The sequence below is a fragment of the Buteo buteo genome, unplaced genomic scaffold (genome assembly GCF_964188355.1).
Source record: "Buteo buteo unplaced genomic scaffold, bButBut1.hap1.1 HAP1_SCAFFOLD_234, whole genome shotgun sequence".
Lineage (NCBI taxonomy): Eukaryota > Metazoa > Chordata > Aves > Accipitriformes > Accipitridae > Buteo > Buteo buteo.
In genome coordinates, this window is record NW_027439398.1 from 61,135 (window position 1) to 78,221 (window position 17,087).

General features: G+C 41.1%; 1 pseudogene; it reads left to right on the forward strand.

The window, feature by feature from the left end:
• The window catches only part of LOC142028277 (protein ELYS-like), a 43,014-nt pseudogene that overhangs the window by 19,223 nt on the left and 6,704 nt on the right, over positions 1-17,087 (forward strand).

A 17,087-nucleotide genomic window follows, 5' to 3' on the forward strand; every position in this document is an offset into this window, starting at 1 on the left:
GTTAGTTTGGCTGCCGTCTTTAAGACTCTACGTAGTAGTGCTTACTGATGCAAGCTTTCTAACAATTTAAGTGAACATTTTTTTTTATTTCTCTTAGCGATTATTCAGAACCTTAGTGACTGAATAATACTGCTGTCTTAATCCGTAGTTTTTGATTAATGTTTCAGGCCTTGAAATTTTTAAAGAAATGTGGTCCTTCTATAAGTGAAACCATTCACGATAGCTACAACAGGTGTCTTGTAGCTGGCTTGCTGTCTCCAAGACGCGTTGATGTCCAGCCATCCAGTTTGAGTCAGGTGAGTGCGTATCAGGGAATCAAGGGGGAAATACATCCATCTCGTCTGAGAGGGCTGTAGAGGCTACAAGACATGATAATCTGATTTTCCTATTATTCGCAAGTTGCACTGAAATGCAGGTGTTGACTTGAGTTAGCAGAAGTTATAGTATTCTTCAATCCAAACTACCGAGTTTGAGTGGGGGCAGCACTAAGAGATCTGCGTTGAGAGACCCATCTCTTAATTCCGTGCCACAGATACGCACAAGGAAGCGTGCAGGCAGTGCTGGTCATGCGCAACATAAAGCATCTTTCCCTCACAACAACCTTCGCCCCATCGGTTTCTCAAAGCCTTATGTTCAGTGCAGTAGCTGACTATGGGGGTGCCTCACTCGGATGCGAGCTGTTGCAAACATCAGCTTGCTGCACTAGACGTGATCGCTTGCTTCCAAGGAATTGGGCTGTGGTAAACAATTACTCTTGTCAGCTCTGCCTGACAACTTCATCACCGCTCCCCCTCATCTTCCCTTCATCAGTAGGCTTTCCTGCAGCCTCTCAAAGCAGATCTTCACCTCTGTAGCCTCGTAGCCCAATTTACTCTGCTTAGCCTGCCCCCTTGTTGCTGCAACACCTGAATCGCCTTTATCTCCTGACACCCACTATCTTCTCTCTGCTTTGTCCCACCATAGTGACTCCCCCCGCCTCGTCACAGGTTTTCCACTTGCAGTGCACCAACCTTTCTCTCTCATCTGAAGAGTTTCATGAGAGACGGAGCCTTTGTGATGAACAGCCCCTCTTCACGCAGGCAGGATCTAAGCTAAACGATTAGCTAGCTAGTCGTCACACAGTGGAGCCATTAGTAGGAAGGGGAGAGCGGTCTTCTCGCTGCCCTCATCTTCCTGTCTACTGGACTGTTCACCAGATTTGTGGAAATGCGTTAAGGCAAATAACACTTCTGCACAGTGTGGTAGCTAAAAGAAGTTTCTTGGCAAGCTGCCCTAGCCCATAGACTGCTTATTTTGCAAGCCTGGCGTAGACTCTTGCATTCAAATGGGATGTTCTGATGTCAGCTCCGGTTTGGAAATAGCTTGGGCAACCAAGACGTGTTTTAATAACCTTTGCTGAATTGTGGCCATATCATTCAGAGACTTGTTATGCATTTGAGCAGGGATTTCTTTTGGAAGTTAGTGAGACAAATTTCAGAATTAGGGTCAAGAAGCTGGGTTTGGAGTTTTGTTTGCCACCGTAAGTAGTATCTGGTGTGTTTCCTTGTCTGAAACCTGTTTTCAGAAAAAGATGGACATATCATATGTGTATTCTAATGTGTAGAAATTGCTTTGAATGTAATGATTTTGCCTAGAAGGGAAAGCTACTTTTGAATGTGTTTAAAAAAAACACATAAAAAAAAACAAACAAAGAAAAAAACAAAAAGAAAGAAGTAAAATTTTGTGAAGGGTCATTTCACCTGAAAGAAGTTATCACACCACCAGCTGAAATAAGCTGCTACTTAATAATCGCACGTCTGTGCATAGCTGTGCATTATCCTTCTCAAGGATTACCACTGCATTATAATACAGTATTTGAGCAGCCTACAATTTAAACCTATTAGAATTTAAATGTGTCACGTCTTTTTCTGTCATTTTAGAAAATGGTAAAGTTTTGGGTGTCTGAACTGCTTCATGTCTTCAGAGTCTAGGAAGCTGCTTGCCCTTAGCTTCCCCGTTTCCGTGCAAGCGTTGCACCGTTGTCTTTGCTCTGTCCCCTTCACGCATTCCTGATGGCAAACTTCTACGTGCAAAATGCGTGACGGGTATTAGCAGAGGATGTTACCGGAAATAGTTGGAACTCGGTAAACTGAGACTATACTGCAGAGGCATGCAAATAAAGGTTAGAATCAGCCTTCAGTAAGTTGAAATGTTAGAGGGAAAGTTTAACGTGTTTCTCAGACCAACAAGCAGTGCAGCCTGTGGCTAGAGTTAAGAAAAGGAATGTGGAATTAGCTGCGTGTGTACGAGTGGACTGTGTGATGTCTGAATGAGTGTACAGTTAGAAACAAACGCTTGCTGTTACTGGTTCAGATATTGAAAGCATGTAAGATTCTCAGTTTATTTTGTCGGTTACGTTTAGGAGGAGCAGTTAGAAGCGGTATTGTCAGCTGCCGTCCAGACAGGTTCTTTAGAACTTCTGACTGGATGCATTAAACATTGGGCATCTGAAGGTAATACTTCTTACGTTGTTCTTACGTTATATATTTTTCTAGTTTGCAATTGTCGATTCATTTCTTTTTTGTTTTCTTTTTTTAAAGCGCAGCCAAGTTCTGCTGCTAATTTACAGTTTGTTCTTGAGTGGACATGGAAGAAAGTGATCTATGCAAAAGATGAGTTTGACCAAATATGTGAGTACTAGTGTAGTCATTCTGCCAACACAAAATGGTTCTTTCTAATTGAGCTTATTCAGGAACGTGGCGGTATATGGTACTGCACGGGGTTCTTTAAGCGTACTTTGAAACTCTGAAATTGCTCTGAAGGCTAATGATGTAATATTTATTCTTGAAAAGGTGTTCCGCTGTTTGATGGCTCTCGCAACTTTGTTGACCCGCAGACGTTACAGTCTCTTCAGCACTGCCAGTTGCTTTGGAGCAACCTGAGCACGGTCTTAACCTGTTTTCTAACAGAAGCACAAGAGCTTACTGAAAAAGGTTTGTAATCGTATATATGAAATCTTTGGTATGTTTTACTAAGATTTGGAATTATGCTTGAGTTGTAAGTGTGGAAAGATGAGCTTCTGTTGGTTTTGATGATTGGAAGACAGCCAAATTTAGCTGGGAGAAGGGGCTGAAATCTGAGAAGTTGGGACTACCACTTAATACGCGTTGATTTCAGGGAAACAGTTGGTTGTGGAGTTCATGCAAGTGGGTAGGGGAGGCTACATTCAGCGAGAAGCTGTGTAAGCAGCTGGGTGGAGATTCCAGCAACCGGATGTGGTAGCGCTGCAAATGATTCCTTTTAATTCTTAGCTAGCAATTTATAATTGCATGCGAATGTTGTATTGCAAATTGCTAGAAAATACAAAGGAAGCACAAATGAGTAACTTGTGAAGTAAGTTACTTGAGTTTCTGTAGCTTTTTATGTTATCACTTGTCCTTGGCATATTGAGGGGAAAAGAAGACTATCCCTTTGCTACGGTAAAAATCCCCCGCTACGTGAAAAACAAATGTCTTATTCGTGAGTGTATGTAATAGTTCCGGCTTTAGGTTTTTTTTCTTTGAAGCTTTAGTGAATCTGGTTCTTTGTAGGGGTTGCTTTTTTGGTTTGGTGGTGAATGTGGTTTTTTTCTTCAAATAAGAAGGTGCCACAGAGTGAGAAATGCAAAGACCGCGATGTCTACTGCCTTACTTTTATACTTTCTATTTGGGATGATGAAAGGGGGTTTGTAAAAATGAAAGGAATTGGATAACAAGAATCATCTCGTGCCTTTTTTTCAGGTTTTACAGACTTGACAAACAAGCAGGTGGTAACTGGCCTCCTTTCTTTGTATGCACGAGTGGTCATCTGGTTCTGTCGATCCAGTCTCCTTCCAGAGGGTTTAGGTAAGCATGAACTGTAACACATTTGTAACAGGGAGACTATCCAGTAAGTGATTCCGATGAACACGTGCTTAGCCATGTTTTTGTAAATGTTTTGTCAGTGCTGAAGGTTCTTTTGGTGAAACGGAGATTTTACTGTTTTTTTCAAATACCTAGTGTAGAATAATGCAAGCAGTTTCTTTCCTGGATGTTCCTTAGAAAGAGCAATAAGCCTCTGACTTGAAGGAGTTGCTTGTGTCCACAGCTTGCAAGACTTGGGATTTGAAACAAATTACTATTACACAACAAATCCTGGAATGCTTGTTTTTACAGCAAAGGCATTACCTGCGTGTTTGGAACTTTTTATTCATTGCCTGAGGAAAAAATACACCTCGGCAATACTTCTTTATTTGGGTGGATTATAAAGTCTATTGTCAGCCTTCATTGTCTCACAAATGCTCACATGACATGTTTAAGAAACCATTCCCTTTGAGAATTGTCCTTTCTGTAGTGAGCTTCTGCTTACAGTACGTGTTCTGAATGCTACCTCAATTGTAAACTTGAAATGGCACTTGAGAGAAGAAGGAGTTGAGTCTTGTGTCTCACCGCTCCGTTAGCAAAGGCAGAAAGAGGATTGGCTTCTTTCAAAGTGGGAGGCTTGCCTGTGCTTCTTGATGCTTAGCTCGTATGATCTTCTGTCTTTTTAGTCAAACGTTTTAGTTTCAACATGTGATATTGCTTCTTTAACTTGCTTTTACTTTATTGCCTGTAGATGATGATGCGCGTTTGGGTAGACCTTTCTACAATTACCCTCTGATTCAGAGCTACTACACTGGTCATCGACAGAAACTTGAGCGTTTATCAAGGTGAGCCTTACAGGAGAACTCGAGAACACTTCCACTGCGAAATCAGAAGTGGCAGTGAGTGAGTGGCTTTGCTATCAACAGTTGGTATTTGCTCTGCTTAATGCAGTTGCCGGCAATCCTCTCCGCTTCAGTGATGCATGCGTTCTCTTGAACACGGAGGTTACTTTCCTGTGTTACAACATTTGTGTATACCTCTGCTTAGTACCATTTGTTGGCATCATCGTTTCTTGGTAGCGTACTTAATCCAGCGGCCAATCTGTATCATTTGGTACTACTGAAAAAGGTCATGTGTTCAGGAGAGGGTCAGCGATCTCCCGTTCAGCAAAGCACGGTGTTCACAGAACAGGTGTTTTGGACAGAGAAGAAAGCCAGTTTTAAACCCAAACCAAACCTCATCTCGTTTATTGACTAGCGAGCAAGGGTAATAACTGTATTGGCCTAAATCACAAGTACATTTGTGTGATTTAACGAGATAGTCAGAGTTCGATGTAGTTGGCACACCTAGCACTCTACTGGCTGTTGGATAAAAGTCACTTGCTGAACGTGAACTCTCTTTGCTGCGCTAGCTCACTAGCATATAGGTGATATGCCTTGGATTAGACGATAATAGATTTTTCTTTGGAAATTGTGCTGAAAACTAAATAAAGAGCTAAAGAAGCTTAGGCTATGGCACCGCAAACAAGAACAGGATGCTGCAAGATGAGTTAAGGTGCAAGCTGCGGTGTAGTAGCTATTGACTTTAAAGTTCATCTTACTTAGCTTACTTCTCAAGTAACTTCCATACCGGCTCAGATGTCCCTTAGAAGCATACAACCTCCAGTGTGCTCTTTCTGCTTCTTATTATGGGGAAATTAAAGGGTAGTGTCGCAGTCAGCCAAAGATTGTGATGGACTTGTGAAGAAAGCAATTTTTAAAGCTTCACCCATCCATGGTTGTAATGGTCTGTGCACAGAAACATAAATGCTGCTTAAGATGACACTAAGCTTCACCTGTATGCTCAGCTTTCTGAAAACAACTTTTTTTCAGTAGCAAAAGTGAGCTGCTGAGAACAAAATCTGAACTTTCCGCGGTGTTGTCTTCTCACAGCTGTGTATTGGGACACTCCAACGGGAGGCATTAGACTTGCGCTAAAGAATAGTCCTGGTCTTTTGATACTGTTCCGTTTCCTCTGTTAGACAGTAGGAGAGTGGTTATTTCTGGCACATAAAAAACTTTGTTCACACTTCCTTTGTACTACAAGTAAGACAGCAAAAGAGAGAACCTGAAAACGAAAAGGTCCCTTAGTAGGGGAGCTTTCCAGGATGTCTGTTTGGAACTCCTCGAATCATTCACTATGATCTAACAAACATCTTTCACCTGACTCGGACGTTTCTTTCATGTGCGTTTCAAGTCATAATCATGCCTTTGTGTGTTTGTCACTTTCTTTGCCTCGTGGGAGCTTTTTTCTGTTTGGTTTGACTGGAGGAGATCTGTTACACTGAGAGGCTGGAATTAGTGTTTGACTCTCCAAATCCTTGCTACCTTTTGTTCCAGAGGAAAATGGGATTCTGACTGCTTGATGATTGATGGAATGGTTTCCCAGTTAGGAGACCAAGTTGAGAAGTTGTGGCGGAGAGATGAAGGAGGAACTGGGAAATACCCACCTGCTAGTTTACACGTGAGTGTTACGTTCCCTGAAAACAGCAACGAACCCCCCAAAGCCCCACCCAAAAGCCCATGATTCATGAAAGACAGGAGTTTTTAAAAAACTTTTGATTTTTCATTTTCAGGCACTGCTGGATCTCTATTTGCTAGAAGGCATTGAAGAAAGCTACAAACATGCAATTGTATCCCTTCTCGTTATTTTTACTACACCTTCAGCATACGCACATAAATGTTCTTAAATGTTTGTCACCTGCGCCTTTAATAATGTTTTTGAATTTATGCTTCCAACACAGTGCAAGTGAAAACATTTAGTTTAGAATGAAGGCGTGGACAGGAGCATTGTTTTATTTCTTTGTACCGTGGATTCTTTATGATTTTTTTTTTTAATGTTTTGTTGCAAAGTCTTTTCTGACATGCGAAAACAGGTTTACTGAGAAATGTTAAAGATAAAAATCTCCCTTGGTTTTTCTCAAAACTTAGCACAGTGTTTAATTTTTTAAAGCACCCGTACCTGTAGCAAATGGCTGCTTACTAGGATGATGCAGTAATACGTGCTGCTTGAGAGCAGAAGGATTTCTAACCGGTACCTGATTTTTGCCCAATTCATCCGTCTTCCAGCCCAGATAGCAGTGCTTGCTTTTGTTCTGTTAGAAGTGCAGGCACACCGAATAAGAAAGGGAGAGAAGAGAAAAGTCATCGGGCAGAAACTTAATTTTTAAGCTGCTGAAATATACAGAATTACTTTTTGTTGTTTGCTGCCTAACCCGAGAGGGGAGCCTAGAGAGCAAGGGGTTTAAAAACGGTTGTACCCCAGAGCTGTCTTATTAGAATATGTCCCTAAAAACGGATGTCAGAAAGAGAAAATGACACTACCGATGAGTGATCCGCATACTGTTTTAAATCCAGTGTCAATCATTCAGTGCTACGTTGTCTTGTAAGGACACCTTAATTTACATTGTTCTATATACTCTGGAAATGAGGAAAAAACCAACGGTAGAATTTGTTTGCTTTAATAATTAAGTATTGGATGTTCAGGTGTTTTGAGTGTCCAACTGGTAGCTCCAGTGACTAAAGAGGGAGCCCGAGTTTGTAACAACGGAAGTATTTAAGTATCTAAAGTTAACCTTTCTGAATGCCTTACAGAAATCAAAGAGTATTTCTTTGTGGCTATTTATTCAGAATGCAGTTTTGTGGTTAGGACCTGACCGTCCTCAAGTTAGAATAGCTCAAAATGGCAAGACTAATACGGCAGTATTTTCTGCTTCCTACCACTTGTATATCCTGACTTCACTGTGTTTTTCGAAACGTGATGTGATAAGTGTTTGGTCTTCCAAATTGATTAGCCTTAACTAGATACTTGATGTCAGACAATTTACTTGCTGCTAGATATCACGCGTTCCTTTCCGAATAAAACAGAGACTTCAATCGACTCCTTCCCAACTGCCTTTGCTATCCCTTGGGGACTTGTTAAGCTTGTTGAAGGTTTTTGGCTTCTAGATCACAATGATTACGAAGTAAGTACGTTACAGTTCAGTTAGACATCCCTTACAGTCCAAAGCTGTAATCTGTAAAATGATTTTAAAAAATCGGTGCTTAGCTAATAACAGGTGCTACAACATTAGAAGCCCTTTTGTCATACTGCTTCGACATCTTTAGCAATAAGTTATAATCTGAAATTCTCTTTTAGCCACTTTGACAGGAAATGGATTAAAACAAAGAAGAAATCAACTTTAATCATGCTTGATACTTGAGTTTTCAAAGCCATCCATTTAGGTTGCTTCCAGCAGACCGATGGAGCGCTTTCTCAAAGACAGTGTTTTAGGTACTTTAAATATTAAAACTATGATCATAGCAGCAAGGTTTGAGGCAGAAGACTGCAGAAGTGACTGTTCAACCTAATTCATGTTCTTTCTGATGCTGAAGGTTGTTCTTTGCCTGTCACAAAGTTAATATATCTGTTTGTCTGGGAGAATAGCTTATTATTTAGTAATGTATTTATAGAAAGTGGTGTTTGTACACAGAGATTTGGTTACTCTGGAAAAGTGTGAATTACTCCTTTTAAAACACTCGCTTTGTTCTGTATGGCTAACTGGATTATTTTTTTTGCAAATACTTGAGAATTTTTATCTACAGTAGTTAGTCATCTAAGTTTATTTGACACACGTCCACCCTTACTTAAGATACTTTTGAATGTTCTTGTGGCGTGCGTGCACGTGCATATGATAATACACCTGACCTCTAACCTCTACAGAATTCACTGGCCCTGCTCTTTCATCCAGCCACAATCAAAACTGTGTCATGGCAGCACAGGAGAATTATTCAATCCCTGATGTGCCAAGGAGAGCGTAGGCGAGCCCTCAGATACATACAGATGATGAAGCCAGCAATGTCAAGCAGCAGTGAAGTGCGGCTTTTCCTCACGGTGTTGTTGTCCAATAGGTAAAGAAACCTATCCCACCGTTTTGGCATTCCAATATTGTGAAAGGTGGAGAACAACTAATGCGAATCACCATGCCCTAAATTCCCTTTAAACTCTGAATACAGTCGTTTGGGGGCATCTTTTTGGTGATACTATTAATATTCCTTTACATCTCAAAAAATTGAATTACAGGTGCGTGGTGGAGGCTTGGGGTCTGTTGCAGCAACATGCCACCAGGTTAAACATCAAAGAGCTGTTAAAACACGTGTATGAAATCTGTCAGGAGATGGGACTAATGGAAGACTTACTGAAGCTACCTTTCACAGGCACTGAACAAGTAAGTGTGGACACGAAAAAAATCTTAATGGTCTCTTTGAAAAGAGAAGAGGCAGAATCATAACAGATTTTTGAAATGTGTTATTTCTCATAGGAGTGTTTGGAGAAGATTTTACAGAGCGATGCTGCTGTCCGGAATCTTAGATTTCCTTTAGACCACCATGTGCAGCGTGCCAACTATATCCCAGCGCTGCAGTCGAATCGTTCAATGAACGTTAATCTTACGGTAAGCGTGAAAGTTCTGTCAAGTGTGCAGGTTTCTGTTAGGTGTTACTAACCATTTTTGGTAGTAAATAAAATAAAAATCAACGCTTTGGTTTTTATACCATTCTTTGAAATACTAGGAATAAGTTTCTACACTTTCCGTTCCAGCTGAACCTAAAAGTTGAACAAAATATTTCACTACTCCAAAGCTACTGCGTGAAGTTATAAACTAAGTGTTGCAGACCATTGTTGACTCCACTTAAAATAGTTTGTTTGCATCTAAGGAATAATGGTTTAGATTGCCGAACACTGTTTGTGTCACTCCTTTCTGTGGCATGAAGAGTATGTTGTATGTCACCTCTTGAATCTTGCACACAACTTTATTTTTCTAGCTGAGAGCAGTCTGGATGCCAATGCACAGGTAAAATCTGTGTGCTGGTTTGGTTTTCTTTTTATTTCCTCCAGTTATAGCATGAGCTCTGCGACTCCACAACTTCTGTTTTACCCCTTTGATGACAGAAATTCTTATCTAACTTCTGTTTCTCAAAACAGACACATTAAATTTTGCATTTTGCGAACTTCTGTTATGAATCTGTGATACATTTTCTGTGTTCCAGAACCATAGTTTTCCAGTGGATCGCACTTATAAGGTGGTCTTGGAAGGTTTAGGTCCTGCATTTGAAAACTTTCATTTGGCCAGAAGGTGTGTGTAGGTAGCCTTTTCTTACTTGTTTTAATATTCACATCATTGCGTCCACTGTAATTTGCAGTTGCCCTGAATATTCAGTCATCTCGGACATTGGTGTTTCAGGAAAAACAAGGGAAAGCCTGCTATTTCGTAAGCCATTTGAAAATTGCAGGTGAGAACAAGCGTATCGGAGTGAGGTTCTGCCGAGTGCCAGAATTGTTTCAACTTGAAGTTGTAGGTTCTGTTCTTATCCTAGTCTGCCTTGCCCTTTGCTGAAATTACCAGGTGGAATTGGTGTGTGCCAAGGAGTAGAACTTGCTGCTCCTCTGTGCAGTGGCGGTATTATACAGTATCTGTGGAGGAAATGTATTCACTAATTAGAAATAGCAGAGATAGTTGTGTGCAGTGAACTTCTTGTAATCAGTTACCTTCTTGCTTTATGCTTTTTGTTCATCAGAATGATCGTGAGCCTGGCTTGAGAGAGAGAGCAGTTGCCAGGAATTCTACATTGCACCAATATGGCAAGATCCTTCCTAGAGTTCAAAGGAAGCTGGCCGTAGAGAGAGCCAAGCCTTACCACTTGCCTTCATTGGTCTCAAGAGAAGGTAATTTTTAGGGGAGGGAAATACAATGGACAACTGACCACGACTTTGATCACACAAGGCTGATATTTTTTCCCCTCTTGCTTTACAGTCGCAAGACCAAAGCCGTTATCAACAGTAACAAAACAAGCAAATGCAGGAAATGTGCGTACAAGAGCAATGTTCATCAGTAATGTATTGTCCAAAATTGGAGAAGTAGCGTTAGAAAATGAGCAGAAAACCAGTTGCTCACGCCGTGATAGGTAAGCAGCCTTTTAACAAAGTTTAGTCTTGAGCTGCGTGTTTGGAGAGAGAGAGAGAGGAAAATCCACTTGAATTATGTTAGTGTTTTGGAGGGAAGGGGCACCTGAATAAAGCTTTCTTTGGCTTTTTTTGCACCTACAAGATATAACATTTAAGAATCAATTCATCTTAAGTAATACTTGGAGTGAGAGTTCTTCTGCTATGACAATCTCATTTATGCAAATACATCTATTTACATTACAGTAAATGTGTTTACAGAATTTAAGGTAGCTGAAACGAAACCCATGATTGCCAACAAGCTATTGGTGTACAGGTTTTGGTAGACTTGATTGTGTGATCAAATAGCAATCTTTTACCACTTTGTGCCCAGCTTCTGCTTTGTTTCTGCCTTTTCCTTTTTTTTTTCACTCAAAACCAGGCAGAATTATAAAGAGCAAAAAAGAAGCTAGCAGTTGTCAGATGATTTTCCTAGAGGTAGTATATTCAAGGTGAAACTTGAATTCTGGTACGTTTGGACTTGAGGGGAGTGCAAGTCAGTTACATTTTCCTTTTAATTCTAGGCCTAGAGCTACAGAACCACCAGTCATAACACGTCCTCTCCCTGATGCAGAGTTGCCCGATGCATTTGTTGGGACAGCCGTTAACAAAATTTAGCTTTGTACCTGTTAAAGAAAAGGTCGGCTTGGGGACACAACTAAGTGGAGAATTTGAAGTGGCCCCAGCATTGAAATGCAGAGGAATTTTCTTCTGACATGAGAATTACATCACTGGTGCAACGTAAAATTGCATTACTCTTGCCTCAGATGGCAGGGATTTAGGAAATTAAGTGACATCACGAAATCATGAAAAAACAAGAGAAAGCCTGTAACTTGTTCATGGGCCTGATCTATCAGCCCAGCAGTGCGGGTTCACCTGTATTTCTTGTTCATTGAAAGTTTTTGTTATGTATCATCTCAGATGTCTTGAGCACAGCTCAAGATTTTATTTCATGTATTTATTTATGTTCATATTTTCAATTGTGTATCTTCACAGATTGCCGGATTTGGTGGTTCATCCTGTTCCTTCAAGTTCTGCAGCACAGGGTGGTAGCTGGCAGTCACCATGTGGCGCTTCTACTTCATTCATGGCATCCAGCCCATTGAAATCAAATATGCTTGGTTCCATCTCACAAAAGAATTTTTCAAGAGCACCGGAGCTGAATTTACTGGAGACACCTCTTGTGGTTAAGGTTTGTGTTTTACAAAACAGGATCAACCAACCGAAGCAAAAGCCTGTAAACTTTGTTTAACATGAAACCACCAAAGTATTTAACACAAAGTATTTAACATATTTTCTTTGGAAAAAGAGCAGTGCAGAGGCTAAACTTTGTCCTCTCTGCTGGTACAAACTCACTTTAATTTGAACTAATACTTTTGACAAGTGAAGTCTTCCATTTTGAAGATTTAATAGGTCTTAAATTAAATATTTTTTTTTCTTTTCATAGAGAGCTAATGTTTTGGCCACAGCTGCTTCTGGTTTTCCTGCGTTTACTCCTCGGTCTATTCTCAGATCCAGCCTTCGCACTACACCCCTAGCAACTCCTTCTGCATCTCCAGGACGATCTCCACCTCCTCCTCTACGAGCAAAGGAGCGTAGAGTATCTTTCAGGGAAGAGAACTTGAATGCAAAATGGACTGTTGGGGTAAGCTGGCCTGTAGTTAGTGATCTTTATAGTTAAAGGCTTTACAGACTGTGATTTGATTTAGTTTTTTTCAAGTTTTCCAATACTCCTTATATTGAGAACTGGAATAGCAAATCAGAACGGCAGACTTGAATTTGGTCCAAAAAGGTTATGTTAGACCTTCTGTAACATCACCTGCCTGCAGGAACATATTCTTAACAAATACCAGCCACCTTGGTGGTTTTTACTCCAGCATCACTAGGCGCTGTGATTGTTCCAAATTGCATGTGTGCAGCTTCCCGCTATACCTTTTGAAATGGTGGTATGGCAGGAGGGTAAGGAATACAGATTGAGTCAGTTGTTTGGGTTCGCTAAGCTTTGTGAATGAAACACCTCTGAAAGCAACAAAAGTCATGAGCTGCATTTACTCTCAGTCTCTCTTTTTGCAAGGCCTGGGTTTCCTTAAGCTATGGTAAAAATAGACTGCCGATGAAGAGAGCTGTATGGCTGTCTCTTCTCTAGCCCTAAAGTTCTTGGTTTTGCTTCTTGCCTTGCACCAGCGATAGCATTTGTGTAGTTGTCAAATGAAGTCTGTCCACCTGGAAGTTGCCCCCTTCTGCTCCTCCTTTTGTTCTGTCAGGTGGCTTCCCTGATTCAGCTCGTCATGCAGTTGCCAAAGTAATGTTCCAAAGCTAGTATCTACCTGGAGGAGCTTTCCGTACCTGTACTAACAAATTGTCTTAACCTGTTTTTATCGTACCTGTTATTGCCTGTTATAAAGAGCTACTCAACTGTAAGAAGAGGCTCTCTCTCCTGTAGGAAGTTCTTAGTAATAGTGCAGTGTGGCCGGATTAATTTACTTGTTCCACGCCACAGGCATAGTGAACGCTAAAATATGTTAGTAGTGCATACAAGCTGAAAAGGCAAGCATAAAAAAAGAGAAATCTTGGAGTTATGATTTTAGGTATGCAAAGCTCCCTCTTCTTGAAAACACAGTAGTGAACCCAATGAACAGCCTTGAGACGACAGGGTAAGCAAGCACTTACAAGGCCCACTTCATCTTAATTCTCCAAGGCTGTGGAAACTCAATAAGCAGTCAACAGTGGGATTGGTTTTTACACTCCGCTTGAAAAGCTAAGATAGTGCTAGCATGAGAACTAATTTTGTAGCGCCTTGCTTAAGGCGACACTTGCAAAACTGACAAATATCGGTATATATTTGTTCTTTTTTTTTGTCTTGCTTTGACAAAAAGCATATGTGTGATCTTGATTGTGAACTTTCTTTTTAAAAAATAAAGGTAACGGAAGATAACAAAGCACCATCTGGAGTTTCATCTGAGCATCATCACGGAGTGGTGGAGGATGCTTGGTCGGAAAGTAGAGATAAACCAGCTCTGTTTCCTCTGAGCAATCCCGAGGAAGGTGGTGCTGAAGTGGAAGAGTCTGGAGACGGTTTGGAGAAAACGGATGTCAGCAAAGAAAACAGTAACTTCTCTGCCAGGTCAGACCAAGCTGCTTTGGAGTATCATGATGCAAAATCACCTGGCGATTTTGAAGATGAAGTCATCTTTATAGCTGCTAATCCAGCTAATTCTTCCGCTGAAGAAACTGCCGATTTTGAAGAACTGGAGAAGGAGGAAGACAGTGAAATAGTTGAAGAGAAACCCTTCCCGATGGGACAACCAGATTCATCAGAACTGAGAAAAGCAGCTGGTGTGTTTCCTGCTATGATAACCTAAGCTTCTGCATTTTTCAAATGTCTTCAAAAGGCTAAATTACTGACGGGTGCAACAGTCCATGATGAGCATTCACAAATGTCCGAGGCACTTCCTTGTCCTAGGCTTTCAAAATTGCCACTGTGTTTTGAGCCCTTTTTTAGGTCTCGTGGACATTCTGCATGTATACTGCTTTTGGCTGGCATTTCTTGTGTGTAATTGCAGCGGAGAGGCAGCAGCGACTTGTGGGAGTTTTGAGAGGGGTACAAGCTGAAAACTTAGGCTTCTGGTTCTGTTTTAGGGGGACTTCTGTAGGCTGCAGGTTTTTTTACAGCACGTTTAGCCTATGGCGTGCTTTGACTAGATAGGTAATTTTTTGTTGTTTTGTTTTTTTACCCCCCTCGTTAGTGCTCAGTTAAGTAGTTTTCTTTGGGAAGTGAGTCTGCTTGTGTATCTGCTTCTCATTACAGCCATGTTTGCTCCTTTTGCTGGCTCAACAGCTTCTGCAGCCTTTTCCAAACCTATTTCAGCTGGTCTTTGGTAATTCAGCTCAATTCAACTCATTCAAGCCAGTGCAGCTGCTGAAGATGTGTTCATATGAGCAGGTCTGCTGGCAGATTAGAAGAGATGTAGCTCACTAGGTGGTGAGCAGTGATGAAGAGCTGGGAATGACAGTGGTGCAGGAACAGGGAGAAGATGTGTAAACACAGCTACAGTCAGGATTGGACAAACAGAGCTCAGTCCGCTCAGCTCCTTAGAACAAAAGTTTGCTATTCCTGGGAGAGGTATGCAAGTGTCGGAGTTCTGCGTCCGAGGTCTCGAAACAGTTTGTAGCGGGGAGCGTGTACTCCGGTATCAGTGCATCATATGCAGCCTGATTCAGTCCTAAGCCTGAGATGATTCCGGAGGATCCTGGAGAGTCACTGCTGCTCCTGAAGCTCCTCAGCTCCTTTTCTTTTTCAATAAGAGCAGTGCCCAGACAGGGACTCCGTGTACATGGGTAAAAGGGGTTCTCCAGGTCTGAGTGTTTCTAGTAAGATAGGTCAAAACATTTGCCTGTCTGCTTTTAGCTGCCCTGTGTTTGGACAAGAAATCAAGGGTGCTTTTCCTTAAAAACAATGATAAGGTCCTAATCATTAAAGAATAACCTTATGAAGAAAGTTTGTCATTGCCGGACTATGGTACAAACAGTTCTGTACAATTTCGGTACTCTGGAAGCGTTAGGGGGCAGTCAGTATAGCTCTTGTTTGGGCTGAGCTAGCAAAATTATCCCAGTCCTGCGTACTGTCTGCAAAGGTAATTGTTGGATCTGGAGGAAGCAGATGGCAGAAACAAAGAAGAAAAGGAGGAGGGTGTTTCTAGAATTTGGCCTGTTGAGAGAAAAACAGGCTAGCAAGCAGTTGGGTTTCAACACCACCAGTCAACCGCTAGAGAAAAGAACAGGAGACGACCTTAGATGCATTCTTGTAGAAGAGGGGAAACGAAATCAGGAAAGGAAAGAAGCATTGCTGGGATGAGTTAAATATCCAAAGAGAAATAAGAAAAACTTCTGACCCAATTTTAAGAAGGAGGGATGTTTCCTGAGGTTTTTATGTATTAGGTCAGTAACATATCAAGTTGAGTTTGTAAACAGAATGTCAATGGCCATGTTGTTTTCTTGACGGAAACTATGCATCAGACTTCTGGTTTTACTGGACAGAAGAACTCAGACCTTCTGTGCAGTTGAAGTCTTGGTAGCGTTATTTTGTTAGATCACCATCCTAGGTGAAATGCGTTACGGCTCTCTCGAAAATCATATGAGCATTTTGAAAGAAATGATGTTAAGTGCAACAGGGAAGTCACCCATCTGTCTGTTTTTGTAGGATTTGTGGAAGAATCAAATGCTGACCGTCTTACCCTTCCTGAGGATGGTAAATGGTTGTTTAAAGCTGCTGAGGCTGCTACTTCTGGGACTGCAAGTGAAGGGTAAGTTTATGAAATATAGATACACCTTTAGGTTCACACAACATGTGACTGCTGGCTTTCCTGTGTTTGAAAACTATGATTTTTGAGCTGGTATTGGTTCTCTCCTGTGTTCTTAAATACAACAGGTTTCCTGTTCCTTTCTGTCTGTGGACAGAACTAATGTGGCATGAAGAGAAGTCAAATTGACGAGCTGTCAGTTTGAGCCTTTTTTTCTCAAATCATTGCAGACCCCAAAGTAGCGGGATAAGGATTTTGTTCAGCAGGCTATATGCACCTTTTTACAGTTTGAGGGGGTTACTAAGCAGGTACTGTGAAGAGAAGCCCTGCTTTTGTCTGAATGTTATGTCGGTGCAAATTACACCTGAGATTCCTGTAACTTTAGTGGGTTTATTGTGGGGCTTGAATACTTTCTGGCAGTATTTTATACACTTAATTTCTATTTTCTGTGTGTGGTCAATTAGCACCTGTTTGTTTCTGGAAAGGGAAGCAGTTTTCTCAGCAGGTACTTTAAAAGCTGCAACTGCTTAGTGAGAGACGTTAGCGATGAAATAACCCTTAATTTCAAGTGGTAACTTACAGTGGCACAAACTTCTGTTCAGTTGGTTCTAGACCTCGAGTATGGCAGTTGCACTCTTTCTACAGAAGACAAAGAATATATTATTCTTTAATACAACTCTGTTGTTATGTTATTATCCAGTGTGAGATAGCTGGGAAGAATGTTAAGTACTTGATTCGTTGCACAAGATGAGTCGGGAATTGAATGTCGATGTGTTGGTAAAGGAATTTCTCATTTTCCTTAGTTTTTTTCTGTTTGGAAACTGGAAGACCTTACAGTGAGAAAGTAATTTGTAAAGCTCTTCAAGGTTTGTTTTGAAGCTTTGTGATGGATTTCTCTCTTTCTGCTCAT